Source organism: Vigna angularis, chromosome 2, assembly GCF_016808095.1.
Source record: "Vigna angularis cultivar LongXiaoDou No.4 chromosome 2, ASM1680809v1, whole genome shotgun sequence".
NCBI classification, from domain to species: domain Eukaryota; kingdom Viridiplantae; phylum Streptophyta; class Magnoliopsida; order Fabales; family Fabaceae; genus Vigna; species Vigna angularis.
The window spans coordinates 14,846,538-14,868,541 of NC_068971.1; the positions used below are offsets into that span (position 1 = coordinate 14,846,538).

The 22,004-nt window shown below is 38.2% G+C and overlaps 1 pseudogene; it reads right to left on the minus strand.

The window, feature by feature from the left end:
• LOC128195290 (receptor-like kinase TMK4) overlaps nt 1–22,004 on the minus strand; it is a 29,446-nt pseudogene that overhangs the window by 6,427 nt on the left and 1,015 nt on the right.

A 22,004-nucleotide genomic window follows, 5' to 3' on the forward strand; every position in this document is an offset into this window, starting at 1 on the left:
AAAATAAGAGAGAAAAGGAAAGAGATGACACTAACATATACAAAATCAAATGTTCAGAGTGTCAAAGCAATACACACATGTCCAATGAGTGTCCCAACAAAAGAGCCTTCATGTTAAGGGCCACAGGCTTGTGTAAAGATTCAAAAGGGGTATTCTTTCCATCTTCCTTTAGTAGATTGGAAAGACAAGACCAAATGAGACTTGGTGGTAAAAAAGGAAGTCACTCAAAATGCATATGCATTCAACACAAGATAAGCCGAGACTTAAAGGGAAACTACATAATTGGGTTGATTATTTTAATAACACTTACTTTATCTCTTATTTTTTGCAGAAAGTTATTTGACCCCGGAGGGTTTTGTTGATACATAAGTTGATCAATATGAAGAAGAGGGTTTTTGAAGAAACTTAAAGATTTGAGGAAAAATCCTTTTTAAGAGGGAGGGTATGATGGCATATGCCCTAGCCATGGTTAAGCATACTTAAGAAGAGTTGGATTCATCTATGAAAGGTGGGTCCGAGCTCTAATCATCATGAGCCATCAACATGTTCTTAGTAAAATTGTGTGTATTTTAGACCTTGTATTAAGGGTCAAATAGTATAGTATTTAATTTTAGGCCTTGTATTAAGGGCTAAGTATTGTATGGTTTGTAATCTTATTTTTAAAGAGTGTGTCCCACCATGAGACATGATGGCCACATGGCAAGCTCTTAAGTGAAGAGTTTTTCTTAAGAAGGAAGTGGCCATGTGTCATTTTCTAAGTGGAGAAACTCTTACTAAAGTGGATTGCCATATGTCACTCTAAGAGTGGAGAAACTTTGCAAAAATGGATTGTCACATGGCACTTTAAGAGTGGAGGAACTTTGCAAAAGTGGATTGCCACATGCTACTTCAAGAGTGGAGAAGACTTTACAAAAGTGGATTGCCACATGGCACTCTAAGAGTGGAGAAACTTTGTAAAAGAGGATTGCCACATGTTTCTTTAAGAGTGGATAGTTTTTAGGGTTTCTTGTCTACTTAGGAGACACCTTTCTCTATAAATAGAAGGGTCTCCTTCCTTGTAAAATCACTTGATGAATTTGAATGTTATTATGCCAAAATGTGTGCAAACATATCTTGTCTCAAGTCAAGGCTAGAGCATCCCATGAGGTCCCTCTAACAACCCTTCTCTAGAGTTGGCTCAACCTCTCCGGAGATCCATCAAACACCTCCATCCTACCACAAATACTCACCAAAACCTCACCAACATTGTGAGCCCACCACCATATCCATTACTTCCGCACAAATTCCACCTCCATAGCTTCATCTTCGCGCTTTGGCCCAACCTAGCTCGAGGAGGACGCTATCAAGAAATCTATATGGCTTTATTGCAAGGTCTCTCAACGTCCAAGCCCACCGGGTATGTTAATTAAAGAAATCTCTCTATAGGTTGAAGAAAGCTAATCGACAATGGTTCAATACTATCTCTTGTGCTCTGTAAATTCTTGGTTATTCTCAAAGTCAAACTAATAACACATTGTATACCAAGATGTCAACACCCAATTTCGTCCGGATCATTTTTGGATTTTTACTGTAGTCTATTCTCCTAGGTTTTATTATTTATTTATTTTTATTTATATTGTTGTTTTTTTTTGTTTTTTTTATTTTTGTTTTTTTATTTATTATTTTATTTTTATTTTTATTTTATTTTATTTTATTTTTTTTTACCTCTTTATATTTTATTTTATTTTAATATAATTAATATAACTAAAAAAAAAAGAAGAAAAATGTGTGCGTGTGTTGGGGAGTAAGGGGCAGAAAACCGTTTCTGTAGTAAAAGGGGGATGGCAGAGGCGGGTTGCAGATACTAGTACAATCTGTTTTAGAGGATACGGAAGGGGGGTACGAGCGATTTGGGGGGCACAGAGAGTGGCAGAGAGTGGCACAAAAAGCACAGAAAAGCATAGAGAAAGGGGGATTTTGGAGAGCTCCAGGGGATTTTCATCTTCACTGGATCATCATCCATTGCTGAGAAGGAGACATTGGCACCTGCAAAGCAAAACAAGAGACACCATTCAACAAGGAAATGGAGGAAGAAGCTAGTCAAAGGGAAAGGAGAGATTCATTGGAGGCGCAAGGTTGGCAGTAGCAATCGGATCTTCAGGAGGTAAGTAATGCCTTGCACTCCATGTTCTACTGAGTTGGTTACTTTCCCATGAATATACCTCTGTTAAGTTGTTGTTAAATTTGCATATGATTGTGTCATGGTTATTTGTATACGGGCCATTGTTACCAAACACCATCGTCACCCTCCCCACACTCACTGAATCATCATCCATCATAACCTCATGCCCATGGTCCATCATCTTCATCCCTTTCCTCTTCATTTTCATCTCCAACACCTTATACCACGGCTTAACCTCAAACTCCTTGACTCCCCTCACCCGTAACCATCCCAACCACAATTCCTTTTCACTCCAAGTTCCTCACCTCCAACACCCATCATCCATCATTTTCCACACGCCACAACTCTCAACTCCTCTATTTTATCGCATAGAGAAACACCTTCCTCTTCTTCAACAATTGGAAAAATAAGGAAGAATTCACTCACTTCATAACCCCTGCCCTGCTTCCTATCACCATTACAACACACCTCATTCCCAAACAAAACAAGTACAAAACAAATCACAGAGAGAGACGAAGAGGGAGCCACCGCTCGTGGCCTCCAAGCTCCGAGACATCCAATCCACCGATCCCCTCGCCAGCCACCGTGAGCCGCTCCTTGTCACGCCCTTCTACGAGTTCTTACTCTCCGGCCAAGCCTTCCCACCTATCATTTTTCTCGGCGACCACTGCTTCTTCCCCAAATACGCTCACGCGACTGGACCAGCTCTGAATCCTCAGTTTACAGAACAACTTGCTCACAGAAACCATCCCTGCATCAACGGCAGTAGACCTCGTCGGTGTCGGAGAGAACGTGTCCCGGGAGCAGCGGCGTTAGCTTGACGGACGGCTGTCGCCACGCGGAAAGAGAAGGAACTGACGGACTGGAGTTTGGGCTGACGCTGGCTCCGACGGTGCGCGTGGTTACCGGCGACGCCACGAAGGCGGTTCACGGTGGTCTGGTTCGAAGAAGCTTGGCGCGGCAACCAGTGGGGTCTGTGGCGGCGATCAGCGCACTGGTGGCGTCCTGGTTTGCGGCTGGCGGCGGCCGATCTGGCGGAAGCGGCAGTGTGTGTGCGGAGGCGACGCCCCTTTATCGGAGTTCCTGGCTGGGAAAAGAGAGATTTGGTTTCGTAGTTGGCAAATGGAAAATGGAAGAATGAAGAAGGTGTGAGCAGACCCCTAATGGGATTCTGAATAAAGAGTCTTTGGACCTAGCTATTGGGTCGCGTCCTTTTCCTCCTGCCACATGCGCAATTCCATTCACACTCCATTTTTGTTCAGGCTTAAGCCCATTCTGTGCAAAAAAAAATAAAAAAAAAGGAGGAGAGAAAGAATTGGGCTGAGCACGCTATTTCAGGATGCACCTCCATTTTCGTCCTTGCCCCCCTTGCAGATGCAAAGTTGGAAAAGAGGATTTTGGCCCAAACTAACCCACCCCTTTGCTTTATTTATATCTATTAAACTTGTTTTTTTGTTTTACATAAAAAATTACAAAATAAGAAAAAAGATAAGACTTTAAAATTTATAAATGTTTTATAAATAAAATTACAAAAAATATGTTTTAAAGGTTAAGCACACGTGTGATCGCTCGCATCGTCCTTGTGCTAGAAACTTTTTCTCTTTTATAAATAAAATTACAAAAAATTATGTTTCAAAGGTTAAAGGTTAAGGACACGTGTGATCGCTCGCATCGTCCTTGTGCAAGAAACCTTTTCTCTTTTATAAATAAAATTACAAAAAAACTATGTTTCAAAGGTTAAGGTTAAGCACACGTGTGATCGTTCGCATCGTCCTTGTGCTAAAAACCTTTTCTTCTTTCTTAAATAAATTTACAAAAATATGTTTTAAAGGTCGAACACTCGTGAGATCATTCACATCGTCCTTGTGTTCAATACCTTTTTTCTCTTATTTAAATAGTTAAATAATGATATAAGTACTCGTGTGATCGTCCGCATTAGCCTAGTACTTAATATCTTCAATCTAAAAAATTAAATAATGGTATGAGTGCTCGTGCGATCGTCCGCATCAGCCTAGCACTTAATACTCTTAAGTCTTCCTAAATAAGTAGATAACGGTATGAGTGCTCGTGTGATCGTTCGCATCGTCCTAGTGCTTAATATCGTTATTTCTCTTTTAAAAAAAATATTTAAAAATATTTAAATACCATTCTAAAGGTATGAGTACTCGTGTGACCGTTCGCGTCGGCCTAGTACTCATTACCTTCTTTTTCTCGAAAATGTCAAAAACAAATATATAAAATCTTCAAAAGCTAAAAACATCAACACTTTCAAACAAACAAACAATCTTTCAGCTAGAACTACGTTACCCTTGATTCTTCATCAAAAATGGAGATACGTAGGAGCAAGGCCAGTCCTTGTCAGGTTCATTTCCCAAAAATACAAAATCATTTCCAAACAAATTTCTCAAACAGTTTCCGAAAGAACTACGTAACCCTGATTTCTCATTTTGAATGAGAATACGTAGGAGCAAGGTCAATCCTTGTCGGGTCCAAAAACCTAAAAAATATATTTTGTTTATTTAGAATTTTATTTTAGGGGATAGTTAAACATTTTGAAAACCACATCACATTCGCGCATTTAGTTAAAGGTACTGCCTTCGGGTAGGCACTGTAGGGTGCTAATACCTTCCCTACGCGTAACCGACTCCTGAACCTAGAATCTGGTTTTCGTGGACCGTGTCTTATTATTTTATGGTTTTTCCGTAGTTTTCCAGAATAAACTATGGTGGCGACTCCAAAATCTCTTTTCCAAACCCGTTTCTTTTTTGGATCGTCGTCCCGTCGCGATTCCGGTTGCGACAGATGGCGACTCCATTGGGGACTGCTAGAGAGTCGAGCCATTTAATTAGATGCCCGAATTCGATGTGGTTTTGCTTTGTGTTTTTCTTTCCCTTTTCTCTATCTATGCTTGATATTAGGAATAACTGCAATAACTGTTGAATATTGAACCCTAGGGTAGACAATATGTTCATATCTGCTTGGGAATTTTTCTGGTTGTTTTACAGGTGAGGGTTTGGATGTGCATGTTCTCCCTTCACACACACACTTTCGGCATATCATGAGTGGGGCCCTATACTCGGGTCTGAGCGTAACTTAGAATTAGAGGATTTGTGTAGCGGTGTCACTTTGGGATGTACTTCCTGTTTGGCCATCGTGAGAACTCCAGCTAGAGTCTGTTCTCTTCATGTGTTTCCACACCTAGTTGATTACTCGACTGTTGTGGAGATACTATAAAGGGGGCCATAGCTCTAGTGGCCATTGATCTTTAGGTTCAGGTAACCATCCTTGTGAGATTCCATATACTTAACCTTAGATCTTAAGTGTTCAACCTTCATTAGGGCACAAAGGGAGATGTGTGCAGTCTTATAACCCTCATTTTTGCTTAATAAAATCAAGCACCTTGTACATATCTTTATACTTTTTTTTATATATACACCTTTTTCTTTTATTTCTTTCTTTTTCTCATGCATTTTTATGGTCTTGTCGCTGATTCTAGTCAGAAAATTATAAATTTGTGATTAAGCCTTTGAGATAAATTGGAAATTAACATGTGATTTTGAGTCGGGGGTATTCGAGTTCAGACATTTTGATATACATCAAAGCAAAGGACGGTATTACTGGTGGATCAAGGGATCTGGTGAGAAAAAGGTAACCTTGAAGGATGCATTCAAGAAGGGGTATAAGAATTTGGTGAGCCTGTTAAAGGGGAAGAATTTGGGCAAATCTTAAATACACCTCCCGAGGGAAAAACTCTATGCAACTATCTTGGGTAGTATACCCATGTCTTGCAACGAGCGAGAATTATAAAAGTACCCTTATGAAGTTGGAGAGTGAATTCACACTTAAGGGTAAGGTGAAGGGCCTTTGTCAAGGATACCTAGAGTGGTACTTGCGTTGAAAATTGGAAACAATTACGAATGTACTAGCTCTTATCCTCTATGGTGTCATGCTCTTTTCTAATTTCATGAATTTTGTCGGCTACATTGTCATGAATGTGTTTGTGGGATACAAAGTTCGCTCTAAAGAATCCAGTCAGTATTGTCCTAACTGAAGTTTCCAAGACCCTTAGTCAAGGTTATGAGCCATGTAGAAAGAAGATCTCTCGCATAAGTAAGGCCATTTTGAATGCCACATGTCACATGGAGGAGTCATTGCGGTGTAAACCGAAGATGAAAGAGGAAAATGAATGAGCGCAACTCTGTGCAGCCTCAGAGGAGGAAAGGTTTAAATGATGTGTTTTCCTGGCAGCGAAGACCGCATATCATATATCATTGCGGGAAGTTCCCTAATGTACCCCTCATGGGTATTCGATGTTGTACTAATCACAATACTGTGTTAGCATAAAAGCAATCTGGGTAAGGCCCACGCCTGCATCTCTTGCCAAATTGCAAATCTTATGAGGAATGAACCTTTGCTGAAATGCTTCATCAAGTTAGGGACGCTTGGGGCAATGTTCTTCGCTGCGAAAGAGGCCCAAGATCATGGACTGTTAATGAAAGATTCCCTTAGCCAATGGATCGTAGAAACAATCCAGTTGCCATTCAAGTTAATCTCCCCTGACCCAAATTGTGAAAAGAAATTTCATAGTGATGAACAATGTAAAAGCAACAGTGGAAAAACTGGAGAAGAAATGTCATCGAGCTAAAAAGGAGACATAAAGAATTGATAACTCAAATGAAGAGGCATATTGTAGAGCAAGGGGGAATTGAAAAAGAGGTCTCTCACAACTAGCTTCCCTCGCCAATGAAGCCATTGAAGGTGTTCTGAAGTTATTAACTGATGTTGAGTCCGCAGTGTCAATCTTTAACTTGCCTAAGGGGATTGAACTTTCCTCAATTGCTGCAAGAGCTGACTAGAGAAATGAAGAATGGGATGGCTAAGGCCCGAGATGGTTGACAAGGACTTTCTATGCTTCACATTTTGTGAACTTCTAAAGGTGGTGGATGTTTCATTGTATGAACCACCCTATTGACTCTGTTTCATGTTAATTTCCAAACTATACCGGGGCAATGTTTCACAGCTTTATAATTTCCGACTAGAGTATTTGAACTACATTGTCTCTTCTTTTTCTTTTCATTTTCATTTTCATTTTCTTAAATTGTTTCATCTATAAAAAAATATATAACTAAACATCCAAGATACCCTAAAGGACTCGAACCAGTTAATAAATCTTGGAGAACCAAGGAGAAGTTCAAGAAGGGATGAAAGTCGATATCCAACAACTGAAGGGATAAATGAGCCAAATCTTAGAGGCTTTGAATGCCTTACAAAGCCCTGGAGATTCGTGTGCACCACGACTACAATACAGAGTTCGAGAGGCCTAAATTTTCTCCTCATATGGTCTTCCCCTACATTACACTTCACTCTTGGGAGTGGAATTGAGGCATGTTCACACTCAAAAGGCAGAAAATAACGCAGTTGAAGGAAGAAACAAGCTTGGGACAACCACTTTCATAGTCCCCTAGGAGATGATTCAGCCACGCCTTGTGAGCAAGATAATGACGAAGCAACCCGAGTTGAAATCTTTCCCTCATGTCGTTGCACCAGTGGATGTTGATGCTGACAAGCTTAAATTTGAAATACTGGAAAAAGGATAAGAGTCATGGAAGGGGGAGGAAGCTCTAAGTTTGCAAATGTTGCAGGGTTATGCTTAGTCTCAGATGATATGTTGATACCTCCCAAATTTTAAATTACCCGGAGGCACCACTTGTCCAAGAGCCATCTCATGATGTACAGAAAGAAAATGGTTGTGCGTTCCTATGATGAAAAGTGGTCAATTCGTTTCTTCTAAGGTAGATTAGCTGGCATGACACCAAACTGGGGCACTCATCTTGAATCTTCGTGCATCCGGTCTTGGGAAGATTTGGTGGATGCTCTCTTGAGGTAGTACAAATACCACATGGACGTGGCATCTCATTGATTACAACCACGAAGCATGGTGAAGAAGGAGTATGAATTATACAAAGGATACGCCCAAAGGTGGAAAGAGATTGTTGCTCAAGGAAAGTCTCTTATGAGTGATAACGAGATGGTTGACACATTCCTAAATACTCTGCAATCACCCTTCTGTGAGACCATGATGAGCAGTGTTTCCCTAAACTTCTCAAACTTGGTGATAATCCAAGAAAGAATTGAAATTGGTGTGAAGACTGAAAAGATCGCACAAGGTTCTACTATGATAACAAATGTGAACAAGTCTGGTCTAAGCCTGGGATAAGGAGAGAAGAAAGAGCTCAATCACATCCCACTGCTCAAATACCGTTGGCCTACCCTTTGAAACTGCTTTGAGGCAAAATTGGACTCGACCCAAACTCAATTTCCCACCAAATTGTTAGGCAAACATGTTGATCAAGACAAAGGGCTTATTAGTTTCACTCCTAACCTTCTGACTTATGCAACATTTCTTCCAAGTCTTCTGCATAAAAAGCTTGGTCTTTACTTGTTACATGAAGCCTGTAAAGCCTCATTTCCACAAGACTCGTGATGCATCATATACAAAAGGTGATTATCATGAAGGGGTTATCGATCATTCCACCAAAAGTGCTGGTGGTTCAAGCGCAAAGGCAAACTTTGATACATTCAAGATGATTAAAGTATGAAGAAAGTCAACTAGACACTAAGGCAAGGCTTGTGAATGCCTCTACAAATGCCATGAAGAAATGAAGTGGGCTTTAAGATCGCATAAGAAAGCATAAGTCATTGTACAAGTGAATTCGATGTTGTGAAGTGTCTTGCTATGGAGAAGTATGCTCATTGATATCACACTGTCATCCATGACTTGCAATGCAAACATTCACTACAGGGTTTCTCCAAGTAGTGCTAGAAATCGAGTCCTGAAAGGGTATTACGAAAAAAAAAAGGAAAACAAAATTGAAAAAACAAAAAAATGAAGGAAATCTTGAGTCACTTGTCTTTCTTGTGAATCATCAAACTCTTGTTTTTCGAAAATAGAAAAAAAAAGGGAAAAATGATGAATAATCAAAAAGAAAATTGGGATGTCAAGTTTTTCTGAGGTCAAATGTTTAAAAATAACAATTTGATGTTTCCTTTTGAGATGTTTGTGCACGTGTTGCTTGAAAGCCTTCACCCTTCACTTTCTCTAAAATAAAGGATTTTCCCCAACAAACACTGTCACTGCCCTCAGTAACAAAAACCTTTACACTGGGGCAGATTGGTCTGGCCAAAAGTTTTCTCGCTTGTGCTAGTAGGGTGATCCCTGAATCCATTGAGACAAACAGAAGAATTTTCAAAAAGAGAATAAGCCCATTAGATTGAAAACCCGAAAGGGCAGTCTAGAAAGAAAAAAAAGAACTCATGTTGAGGTCATCTAGTCGTAGAATTAATCTTTTGAAAATAAAGCAATCAGAATTTGAAATGATGTGTGGCCATCTTTTCTTTATCTAAAAAGCAAAAAATATATATCCATTGTCACCCCGTTTGAGCAAAAAATAAACTATTTTTCAAAATTATCCCCAAGCAAGGGTTGTCATCAGGTAGGAGTCAACTCATGATGCAAATGAAGAGCACTCAATGATCAAACGAAGAAATTTCATCAAGAAGAGTGAACAAAGAAAAAACAAAAAAGAACAAAAAATCACAAAGTGATGATGAAAAAAAATGAAAAAATGGAGTTCAAGAAAAACAAAGTGCTCAAAAGGTCAAATAGTTGACACAGTGATAGATTAAAACCCTTGTTTCAAAAAATGTATCTGATAAGCATTCATTTGGGCCTTTAACCCTTTCTTCCAATACCTTCTAGCCCTAGCCACATTACAAGCCTAATAAAGTCCACACAGATTAAATAATGTTTGCTCAAATTTTCATAAAGCTTAATTTTACGATAAGACGAAATGACTTGCAATGTGCCCAAAAAAAAAAATAAATAAAACAAAAAGAACAAAAAATTTGAAAATGAATGAAAAAAGAGAGAAGAAAGAAAAAAGTAATGTCTCAGGAAGAGGGGATCTCTTTGCCAACGAGGCAAAAGCATGTAAAAGAAAATCAGACCAATTGGGGTCATCCTTTTAACCGATCCTTTTCATGCCCACTACCTCTTCCAAACTGAACCCTGGGCCAAAAAACTGGGGCAGCTTTGTAGATCTCACCACGCATCTTCGCCCTGAAATTTATCAACCCATAATTTCAAGACTGGGGCAGCTTTGCGAATCTCACTTGAACTTTTCACCCGAATTTTCAAAGATCCATACCCTATGCTCATTTTCCCAAGCACCAAACTGGGGCAACTTTCGGGATATCCCGTTTCACTTTGACATTCACATATCACATCTTCGGCAAGGAGTGTATGAGGAATGATGTGCCCACGTGGTTGTCCTAGTCTTCTTCAAACCATCCTAAACATCTATCATTTTTCTCACTTGCCAGTAAATTCAAGCATGCGTGCATTGATGTCACGAAAGAAAAAGTCAAAATGTAATCATATCAAACATTAGACCTCGAATGTATGACATTTCTCACTTTCACAAAACATTGAAAATAAATATCAGTCTGATGATGATTGCAAGTAAGATGAATGACTCAAGCAAAAAAAAAAGAGACAAAACACAAAATAAAGCAAATGTTTTCCATATGTGTGCATTCATCCATCAAAAGAAAATCTTTTGGATCGAAACCCTCTTCATTGATATGAATGGTTGTCGAATCCTTCTTCAAAAATACAAAAAGAATAACATTATGGTTTTCCCTTTCAAGTCATGTTGTTTCATGTTGATCATGTTTTTTCTCTCATTTTGGGGTTTTGACACCCACATCTTTACACTCTGTTCACCGCCTTTAAGTTAGTGTTTCAACATTCTACCATGGTCTTTACACTTTGTTTCTCCTATCCTCATATTAGGACCTTCTCTTTGGAAATGATCACTAATGTCTTTTCAAAAATCAATTTTTTGTCAAAAATTACAAAAAAAAAAAAAAAACTATTTCACAAAACTACAAGTTTCAAGAATTTTCAAATCCAAAAGCCCAATTTTCACACTGGCCCCAAAGCCCAGTTTTCACACTGGCCCCCAAACCCAGTTTCCACACTGGCCCTCAAAGCCCAGTTTTCACGCTGGCCCCCAAGCCCAGTTTCCACACTGGCCCCCCAAGCCCAGTTTCCACACTGGCCCCCCAAGCCCAGTTTCCACACTGGCCCCCAAGCCCAGTTTTCACACTGGCCCCCAAAGCCTAGTTTCACCTGGCCCACAAAGCCCAGTTCCCATACTGGCCCATAAGCCCAGTTTCGCCTGGCACCCTAAACTCAAGTTTCTTCTTTTTGTAACGGCCCTCTGCTTGGCAATGGTCGGATTTAAAGTTTTGTTCTGTGAGTTTGGCCCTCTGCGAGGCAATGGTCAAATCCAGGTTTTAGTTTTCTGTTATCGGCCCTCTACATGACAATGGTCGGATTTAAATTTCTGTTCTGTGAGTTTGGCCCTCTGCGAGGCAATGGTCAAATCCAGGTTTTAGTTTTCTGTTATCGGCCCTCTACATGGCAATGGTCGGATTTAAATTTCTGTTCTGTGAGTTTGGCCCTCTGCGAGGCAATGGTCAAATCCAGGTTTTAATTTTCTGTTATCGGCCCTCTGCATGGCAATGGTCGGATTTAAATTTCTGTTCTGTGAGTTTGGCCCTCTATGAGGCAATGGTCAAATCCAGGTTTTAATTTTCTGTTATCGGCCCTCTGCATGGCAATGGTCGGATTTAAATTTCTGTTCTGTGAGTTTGGCCCTCTGCGAGGCAATGGTCAAATCCAGGTTTTAGTTTTCTGTTATCGGCCCTCTGCGAGGCAATGGTCAAATCCAAGTTTCTGTTATCTGATTTTGGCCCTCTGGTAGGCAATGGTCAAATCTAGGTTCCTTTTGGTAAATCGACCCTTTGCTATGCAATGGTCGAACCCTCTGTGTTGCATCAAGACACTTTTCTTTGAATTCAATTATCGTCTCTGCTTGGATAAGTTTTTTTTATTCTTCCATCTTTCTCTTTTGGAAATCCAGACGAAATTAGTGTTTCAATCTTTACTTAGCTTTTACTCAGATAATACGAAAATATCAAATTTTCGTATTACCCGGTAATATCTAAGTAAAGAGGGGCAGCTGTCAACACCCAATTTCTTCCGGATCATTTTTGGATTTTTACTGTAGTCTATTCTCCTAGGTTTTATTATTTATTTATTTTTATTTATATTGTTGTTTTTTTTTATTTTCGTTTTTTTTATTTTTATTTTATTTTATTTTATTTTGTTTTGTTTTACCTCTTTATATTTTATTTTATTTTAATATAATTAATATAACTAAAAAAGAAGAAGAAAAATGTGTGCGTGTGTTGGGGAGTGAGGGGCAGAAAACCGTTTCTGCAGTAAAAGGGGGATGGCAGAGGCGGGTTGCAGATACTAGTACAATCTGTTTTAGAGGATACGGAAGGGGGGTACGAGCGATTTGGGGGGCATAGAGAGTGGCAGAGAGTGGCACAAAAAGCACAGAAAAGCATAGAGAAATGGGGATTTTGGAGAGCTCCAGGGGATTTTCATCTTCACTGGATCATCATCCATTGCCGAGAAGGAGACATTGGCACCTGCAAAGCAAAACAAGAGACACCATTCAACAAGGAAATGGAGGAAGAAGCCAGTCAAAGGGAAAGGAGAGATTCATTGGAGGCGCAAGGTTGGCAGTAGCAATCGGATCTTCAGGAGGTAAGTAATGCCTTGCACTCCATGTTCTACTGAGTTGGTTACTTTCCCATGAATATACCTCTGTTAAGTTGTTGTTAAATTTGCATATGATTGTGTCATGGTTATTTGTATACGGGCCATTGTTACCAAACACCATCGTCACCCTCCCCACACTCACTGAATCATCATCCATCATAACCTCATGCCCACGGTCCATCATCTTCATCCCTTTCCTCTTCATTTTCATCTCCAACACCTTATACCACGGCCTAACCTCAAAATCCTTGACTCCCCTCACCCGTAACCATCCCAACCACAATTCCTTTTCACTCCAAGTTCCTTACCTCCAACACCCATCATCCATCATTGGCCACACGCCACAACTCTCAACTCCTCTATTTTATCGCATAGAGAAACATCTTCCTCTTCTTCAACAATTGGAAAAATAAGGAAGAATTCACTCACTTCATAACCCCTTCCCTGCTTCCTATCACCATTACAACACACCTCATTCCCAAACAAAACAAGTACAAAACAAATCACAGAGAGAGACGAAGAGGGAGCCACCGCTCGTGGCCTCCAAGCTCGGAGACATCCAATCCACCGATCCCCTCGCCAGCCACCGTGAGCCGCTCCTTGTCGCGCCCTTCTACGAGTTCTTACTCTCCGGCCAAGCCTTCCCACCTATCATTTTTCTCGGCGACCACTGCTTCTTCCCCAAATACGCTCACGCGACTGGACCAGCTCTGAATCCTTAGTTTACAGAACAACTTGCTCACAGAAACCATCCCTACATCAACGGCAGTAGACCTCGTCGGTGTCGGAGAGAACGTTTCCCGGGAGCAGCGGCGTTAGCTCGACGGACGGCTGTCGCCACGCGGAAAGAGAAGGAACTGACGGACTGGAGTTTGGGCTGACGCTGGCTCCGGCGGTGCGCGTGGTTACCGGTGACGCCACGAAGGCGGTTCACGGTGGTCTGGTTCGAAGAAGCTTGGCGCGGCAACCAGTGGGGTCTGTGGCGGCGATCAGCGCACTGGTGGCGTCCTGGTTTGCGGCTGGCGGCGGCCGATCTGGTGGAGGCGGCAGTGTGTGTGCGGAGGCGACGCCCCTTTATCGGAGTTCCTGGCTGGGAAAAGAGAGATTTGGTTTCGTAGTTGGCAAATGGAAAATGGAAGAATGAAGAAGGTGTGAGCAGACCCCTAATGGGATTCTGAATAAAGAGTCTTTGGACCTAGCTATTGGGTCGCGTCCTTTTCCTCCTGCCACATGCACAATTCCATTCACACTCCATTTTCGTTCAGGCTTAAGCCCATTTTGTGCAAAAAAAAATAAAAAAAAAGGAGGAGAGAAAGAATTGGGCTGAGCACGCTATTTCAGGATGCACCTCCATTTTCGTCCTTGCCCCCCTTGCAGATGCAAAGTTGGAAAAGAGGATTTTGGCCCAAATTAACCCACCCCTTTGCTTTATTTATATCTATTAAACTTGTTTTTTTGTTTTACATAAAAAATTACAAAATAAGAAAAAAGATAAGACTTTAAAATTTATAAATGTTTTATAAATAAAATTACAAAAAATATGTTTTAAAGGTTAAGCACACGTGTGATCGCTCGCATCGTCCTTGTGCTAGAAACTTTTTCTCTTTTATAAATAAAATTACAAAAAATTATGTTTCAAAGGTTAAAGGTTAAGGACACGTGTGATCGCTCGCATCGTCCTTGTGCAAGAAACCTTTTCTCTTTTATAAATAAAATTACAAAAAAACTATGTTTCAAAGGTTAAGGTTAAGCACACGTGTGATCGTTCGCATCGTCCTTGTGCTAAAAACCTTTTCTTCTTTCTTAAATAAATTTACAAAAATATGTTTTAAAGGTCGAACACTCGTGAGATCATTCGCATCGTCCTTGTGTTCAATACCTTTTTTCTCTTATTTAAATAGTTAAATAATGATATAAGTACTCGTGTGATCGTCCGCATTAGCCTAGTACTTAATATCTTCAATCTAAAAAATTAAATAATGGTATGAGTGCTCGTGCGATCGTCCGCATCAGCCTAGCACTTAATACTCTTAAGTCTTCCTAAATAAGTAGATAACAGTATGAGTGCTCGTGTGATCGTTCGCATCGTCCTAGTGCTTAATATCGTTATTTCTCTTTTAAAAAAAATATTTAAAAATATTTAAATACCATTCTAAAGGTATGAGTACTCGTGTGACCGTTCGCGTCGGCCTAGTACTCATTACCTTCTTTTTCTCGAAAATGTCAAAAACAAATATATAAAATCTTCAAAAGCTAAAAACATCAACACTTTCAAACAAACAAACAATCTTTCAGCTAGAACTACGTTACCCTTGATTCTTCATCAAAAATGGAGATACGTAGGAGCAAGGCCAGTCCTTGTCAGGTTCATTTCCCAAAAATACAAAATCATTTCCAAACAAATTTCTCAAACAGTTTCCGAAAGAACTACGTAACCCTGATTTCTCATTTTGAATGAGAATACGTAGGAGCAAGGTCAATCCTTGTCGGGTCCAAAAACCTAAAAAATATATTTTGTTTATTTAGAATTTTATTTTAGGGGATAGTTAAACATTTTGAAAACCACATCACATTCGCGCATTTAGTTAAAGGTACTGCCTTCGGGTAGGCACTGTAGGGTGCTAATACCTTCCCTACGCGTAACCGACTCCCGAACCTAGAATCTGGTTTTCGTGGACCGTGTCTTATTATTTTATGGTTTTTCCGTAGTTTTCCAGAATAAACTATGGTGGCGACTCCAAAATCTCTTTTCCAAACCCGTTTCTTTTTTGGATCGTCGTCCCGTCACGATTCCGGTTGCGACACAAGAAAATAGAGAAATCATTCACAACTTTACTTTTATATGTTTATGATGTCTTGTTAGGAGGAAATGACATTTCTGAAATCAATAAGGTCAAACAGTCTTTTCATGCACAATTTCGCATTAAGGATCTTGGAGAAGCCAAGTTCTTTTTGGGTTTAGAAATTTTATAGTCTTCCAAAGGCATAGTGGTCAACCAATGCAAATATGCCATAGAACATTTATCAGATTATTGTCTTCTCTATTGTAAAGTAGTAACAACACCCATGGATAGCTCTGTTAAGTTGGGAGCTACTATTGGCGAATCACTCTCAGACATCCACCCTTATAGAAGATTGATAGGAAGACTTCTTTATCTTACAACTACAAAGCTTTTATGGTGAATCAACTTAGTAAATTCTTATCTTCCCCTACAGATCAACATCAAGCAGCTGCTCACAGAGTACTCCACTATATTAAAGGCTCACCTGGGAGTGGCCTTTTCTATCCATCATCAAACACTCAGAACCTCACCGCTTACAATGACTCTGATTGGGCTGGTTGCATTGACTATAGAAAAACAATTACGGGGTATTGTTTATACATTGGTTCCTCTTTAATCTCGTGGCAATCTAAGAAGAAAACTACTACAGCACGGTCCTCATGTGAAGTTGAGTATCGCGTACTTCCAACAACGATGTGCAAAGTACAATGGATTCTTATCTTCTCCAGGATTTTCAAGTTGGTGAACTTTCACCTGTATCAATTTTTTGTGACAACCGCTCAACAATTCATATTGCTCATAATCCTAGCTTCCATGAACGTACAAAACATATTGAGTTGGATTATCACATTGTTCGAAAAAACTCAACCAAGGCCATATTCATCTTCTGCCTATCCCTTCATCGCAACAATTGACTAACATTTATATAAAATATTTGACACTTGCACCTTTTAGATATATTTTTTTCAAATTGGGAATGCTTAATATACATTCTCCAACTTCAGGGGGCTAATACACGTCATATTAGTTAAATTAGTTTTTAACTAATTTATATTTATTATAGTACTTCATTATCTTTATTTGTTATTTATTTTGTTTCCTTATTTTAAAATTTGTTACTTCTTTTTATGTATATATATATAATTCTATGCACATTTATGCACGATGATTAAATAAAATAAGATTAATCTTCTATCTTTTCCAGTTTCAATTATTAAGTTATTATCTGGCAATCTACTGTCCAAAGCCTTTCTACCATAATTAATTCCATCAAAACTAATATGAATGTGTACATGTCCACTTTCCTCGTCACTCTTCTAGTTGCTGCTAACAACATCACATTATTAACAAAATCAAATAAAGACAAACATGTTTTCAAAAGCTTTCTATATTCCAGCATATTCAAGTTCCAGATATCTAAATGTTCTCGCCACTTGTCCAGACAGAATCCTTTCCGCCAAGTGCAAAAATTTTAACAAAACCAAAATCTGCAACCTGGGCCCTCATGTCATCTCCCAAAAGTATGTTTTAGGGTCTTAACTCTCTATGAATGAACCTTTGTTGAGTTAGGTAGTTCAAATATTCCACTCCTCGTGCTACGTCCAAAGCTATTGTTACCCTTTCTTTCCAAGTCAAAGGAGCACTACCATTTTCACACCAAGAGAACACATGTTGAGTTAATGTCCCCAGAGGAATATACTCGTATACTAAAAGCGTTTCGTTGCCTTCAATATAATGTCCTTAAAAAGTCACCAAGTGCTTGTGTTTCACTTTACTCATAACTGTAATTTCTGCTTCCAATTCATTCATTCCTTTATTTCCCATTCTACAAGATCCATATTCCATTCTCTTCACAATAATTTTATTTCCATCATCCAACTCCCCTCTGTAAACCACTCCAACTCCCCCTTACCCAAAATATTTTCTTCACTGAAATTTTTCGTTACTTGCCGAAGAAATTCAATTGACATGGTAACACATTGACGCTCGATGCTCGGAACAACTTTCTTTTAGTTTTCTAGATTCCTAACCTTTCCCAATGTCCAATGCCCAGTTTTGGTATGATACACGCAAAAAACAAGCACAACCACTATTAGATGTAAATTTAGTTTACTTTTTGTTAGTTTGTTACATTCTGTTTTCGTACAGTATCGCATAGGTTTACACAACTGTAAAGCTACCTTGTATATAGGTTGTACTTTGCTTAACATTCAATACAATTTACACTTTTCATCCATGATTTTCTCATAACATGGTATAAGGAGAAATTTAATTCCTCATCACGTTCTTTCCCAATCGAATCTGTTACTGCCACGATCTTCATCTTCTACCTTTCGTTCTTTGCTTCCCTACAATTTCTTCGCCTTCTATGGCTACTTCCTTTGTTACTCTCGTATCGTTGCAAGATACAAGAAGCAAATTGTTGTAGCACGGTCGTCATGTGAAGTTGAGTATCGCGCACTTCGAGTAATAATGTGTGAAGTACAATGGATCTATTATCTTTTGTAGGATTTACAAGTTGGTGAACTTTCTCCCGTGTCATTTTTTTGTGACAACCGATCAACAATTCATATGGCTCATAATCCCAGCTTCCATGAACGTACAAAACATATTGAGTTGGATTGTCACATTGTTCGAAAAAGCTCAACCCAGGCCATATTCATCTTTTGCATGTTCCTTCATCGCAACAATTGGCTGACATTTAAATAAAATCGTTGACGCCTGCACCGTTTAGAGCTTTTTGTTTTCAAACTGGGAATGCTTAATATACATTCACCAGCTTGAGGGGGCTAATACATGTCATATTAGTTAAATTAGTTTTTAACTAATTTATATTTATTATTGTATTTGATTATCTTTATTTGTTATTTATTTTGTTTCCTTATTTTAAAATTTGTTACCTCCTTTTATGTATATATATATATATATATATATATATATATATATATATATATATATATATATATATATATATATATATATATATATATATATATATATATATATATATATATATATATATATATATATATATATATATATATAATTTTATGCACATTTATGCACGATGATTTCATAAAATAAGATTAATCTTTTATCTTTTCCATTTTCAATTATTAATTTGTTATCTAGAAAACTATTGTCCAATGCTTTTTGATCGCTAATTAGTTCATCAAAACTAATCTGAATGCGTACACATCAACTTTTTTCGTTACTCTTCAAGTAGCTGTCAACAACAACATCACATTAATTAATAAAACCAAATAAAGACAAACATATATTCAAAAGCTTTCTATATGCCTGCATATTCAGGTTTCAGATATCCAAATGTTCCCGCCATTCGTCCACACATAATCCTTTCCGCATGGTGTAATAATTTTAACCAAACCAAAATTTGCAACCTTGGCTCTCATGTCATCTCCCAAAAGTATGTTTGAGGGTTTTAAGTCTCTGTGAATGAAGCTTTGCTGAGCAAGGCGGTGCAAATATTCCACTCCTCGTGCTACGTCCAAAGCTATTATTACCCTTTGTTTCAAAGTCAAAGGAGCACTGTCATTTCATGCCAAGATAACTAATGTTGAGTTAATGTCCATTGAGGCATATACTCGTATGCCAAAAGCTTTTTGTCACCTTCAATAATTTGTCCTAAAAAAGAAACCAAGTGCATGTGTCTCACTTTACTTAGAACTGTAATTTCTGCTTCCAATTCATTAATCCCCTTACTTCCCATTCTACAAGACCACATTCCATGTTCTTTACAATAATTTAAGTTCCATCATAAAATTCCCCTCTGTAAACCACTCCAAATCTCCCTACCCAAAATGTTTTCTTCACTGAAATTTTTGTTACTTGCCGAAGAAATTCAATTGATATGGTAACACGTTGACCCTCAATTCTCGGAACAAATTTCTTTTAGTTTTCTAAATTCTTAACCTTTCCCAATGTCTAATGCTAGTTTTCTGTATAACACACGCAAAAGACAAGCACAACCACTATTAGATGTAAATTTAGTTTACTCTTTGTTAGTTTGTTACATTCTGTTTTCGTACAGTTTCGCACAGGTTTATACAACTAAAAAGCTACCATGTATATAAGTTGTACTTTGCTTAACATTCAATATAATTTACATTTTTCATCCATTCTTTTCTCATAACATGGTATCAAGAGAAAATTAATTCTTCATCACGTTCTTCTGCAACCGATTCTGTTATTGCCACGATCTTCATCTTCTAACTATCATTTTTTGCTTCCCTGCAATTTCTTCTTCTTCTATGGATACTTCCTCTGTTACTCTCGCATCCTTGCAAGATACAAGAAGAAAACTAGTGCAGCACGGTCCACATGTGAAGTTGAGTATCGCACACTTGTAGCAATAATGTGTGAAGTACAATGGATCTCTTATCTTTTGCAGGATTTACAAGTTGGTGAACTTTTTCTTGTGTTAGTTTTTATTGACAACCGCTGAACAATTCATATTTCTCATAATCCCAGCTTCCATGAACGTACAAAACATATTGAGTTGGATTGTCACATTATTCGAAAAAACTCAACCAAGGCCATATTCATCTTCTGCATGTCCCTTCATCGCAACAATTGGCTGACATTTATATAAAATCTTTGATGCCTGCACCTTTTAGATCTTTTTTTTTAATTGGGAATGCTTAATATACATTCTCCAGCTTGAGTAGGCTAATGCACGTCATATTAGTTAAATTAGATTTTAACTAATTTATATTTATTACAATACTTGATTATCTTTATTTGTTATTTATTTTGTTTTCTTATTTTAAAATTTATTACTTCCTTTTATATATATATATATATATATATATATATATATATATATATATATATATATATATATATATATATATATATAATTCTACCACGATGATTCAAAAAAATAAGATCAATCTTCTATCTTTTCCAGTTTCAATTATTAATTTGTTATCTGCAAACTATTGTCTAATGCCTTTGTACCGCTAATTAGTGCCATCAAAACTAATTCGAGTGCATACATGTCCACTTTCCTCGTCATTCTTCTAGTTGCTGCGAGCAACAACATCACAATAATTATTAGAACCAAATAAAGACAAATATGTATTTAAAAACTTTCTATATACCTGCATATTCAGGTTCTAGATGTCAAAATTTTCCTACCAGTCGTCCACAAAGAATCCTTTCCGCCTGGTGCAATAATTTTAACTAAACCAATATCTACAACCTTGGCTCTCTTGTCATCTCCCAAAAGTATGTTTGAGGGTTTTAGGTCTCTATGAATGAAGCTTTGTTGAGCTAGGCAGTGCAAATATTCCATTCCTCGTGCTACGTCCAAAGGTATTGTGACCCTTTGTTTCCAAGTCAGAGGACCACTACCATTTCCATGCAAACAGAACAAATGTTGAGTTAATGTCCCTTGAGGCATATACTCGAATACCAAAAGCTTTTCGTCGCCTTCAATACAATGTCCTAAAAAAGCCACAAAGTGCATGTGTCGCAGTTTACTTAGAATTGTAATTTCTGCTTCCAATTCATTCATTCTCTTACTTCCCATCTACAAGAACCACATTCCATTCTCTTCACAACAATTTTAGTTCAATCATCCAATTCCCCTCAATAAACCACTCCAAATCCCCCTACCCAAAATGTTTTCTTCACTGAAAGTTTTCGCTACTTGCCGAAGAAATTCAATTGACATGGTAACACGTTGACCCTCAATGCTTGGAACAACTTTCTTTTAGTTTTCTAGGTTCCTAACCTTTCCATATGTCCAATGCCCAATTCTGGTATGATGCACGCAAAAAACAAGCACAACTATTATTAGATGTAAATTTAGTTTACTTTTTGGTAGTTTATTACATTTTTTTTTCGTACAATTTTGCATAGGTTTACATAACTAAAGCTACCTTGTATATAAGTTGTACTTTGCTTAACATTCAATGCAATTTACACTTTTCATCAATTATTTTCTCATAACATGGTATAAGGAGAAAATTAAGTCCTCACATCCACTTTTCATCCATTATTTACACATCCAATTTTTTCCTCACTCTTCAAGTAGCTGTGAACAACAACATCACATTAATTAATAAAATCAAATAAAGACAAACATATATTCAAAAGCTTTCTATATGCCTGCATATTCAGGTTTCAGATATCCAAATGTTCCCGTCACTCGTCCACACAGAATCCTTTCTGCCTAGTGTAATAATTTTTACCAAACCAAAATCTGCAACCTTGTCTCTCATGTCATCTCCCAAAAGTATGTTTGAGGGTTTAAGTCTTTGTGAGGTGAAGCTTTGTTGAGCAAGGCGGTGCAAATATTCCACTCCTCGTGCTACGTCCAAAGCTATTATTACCC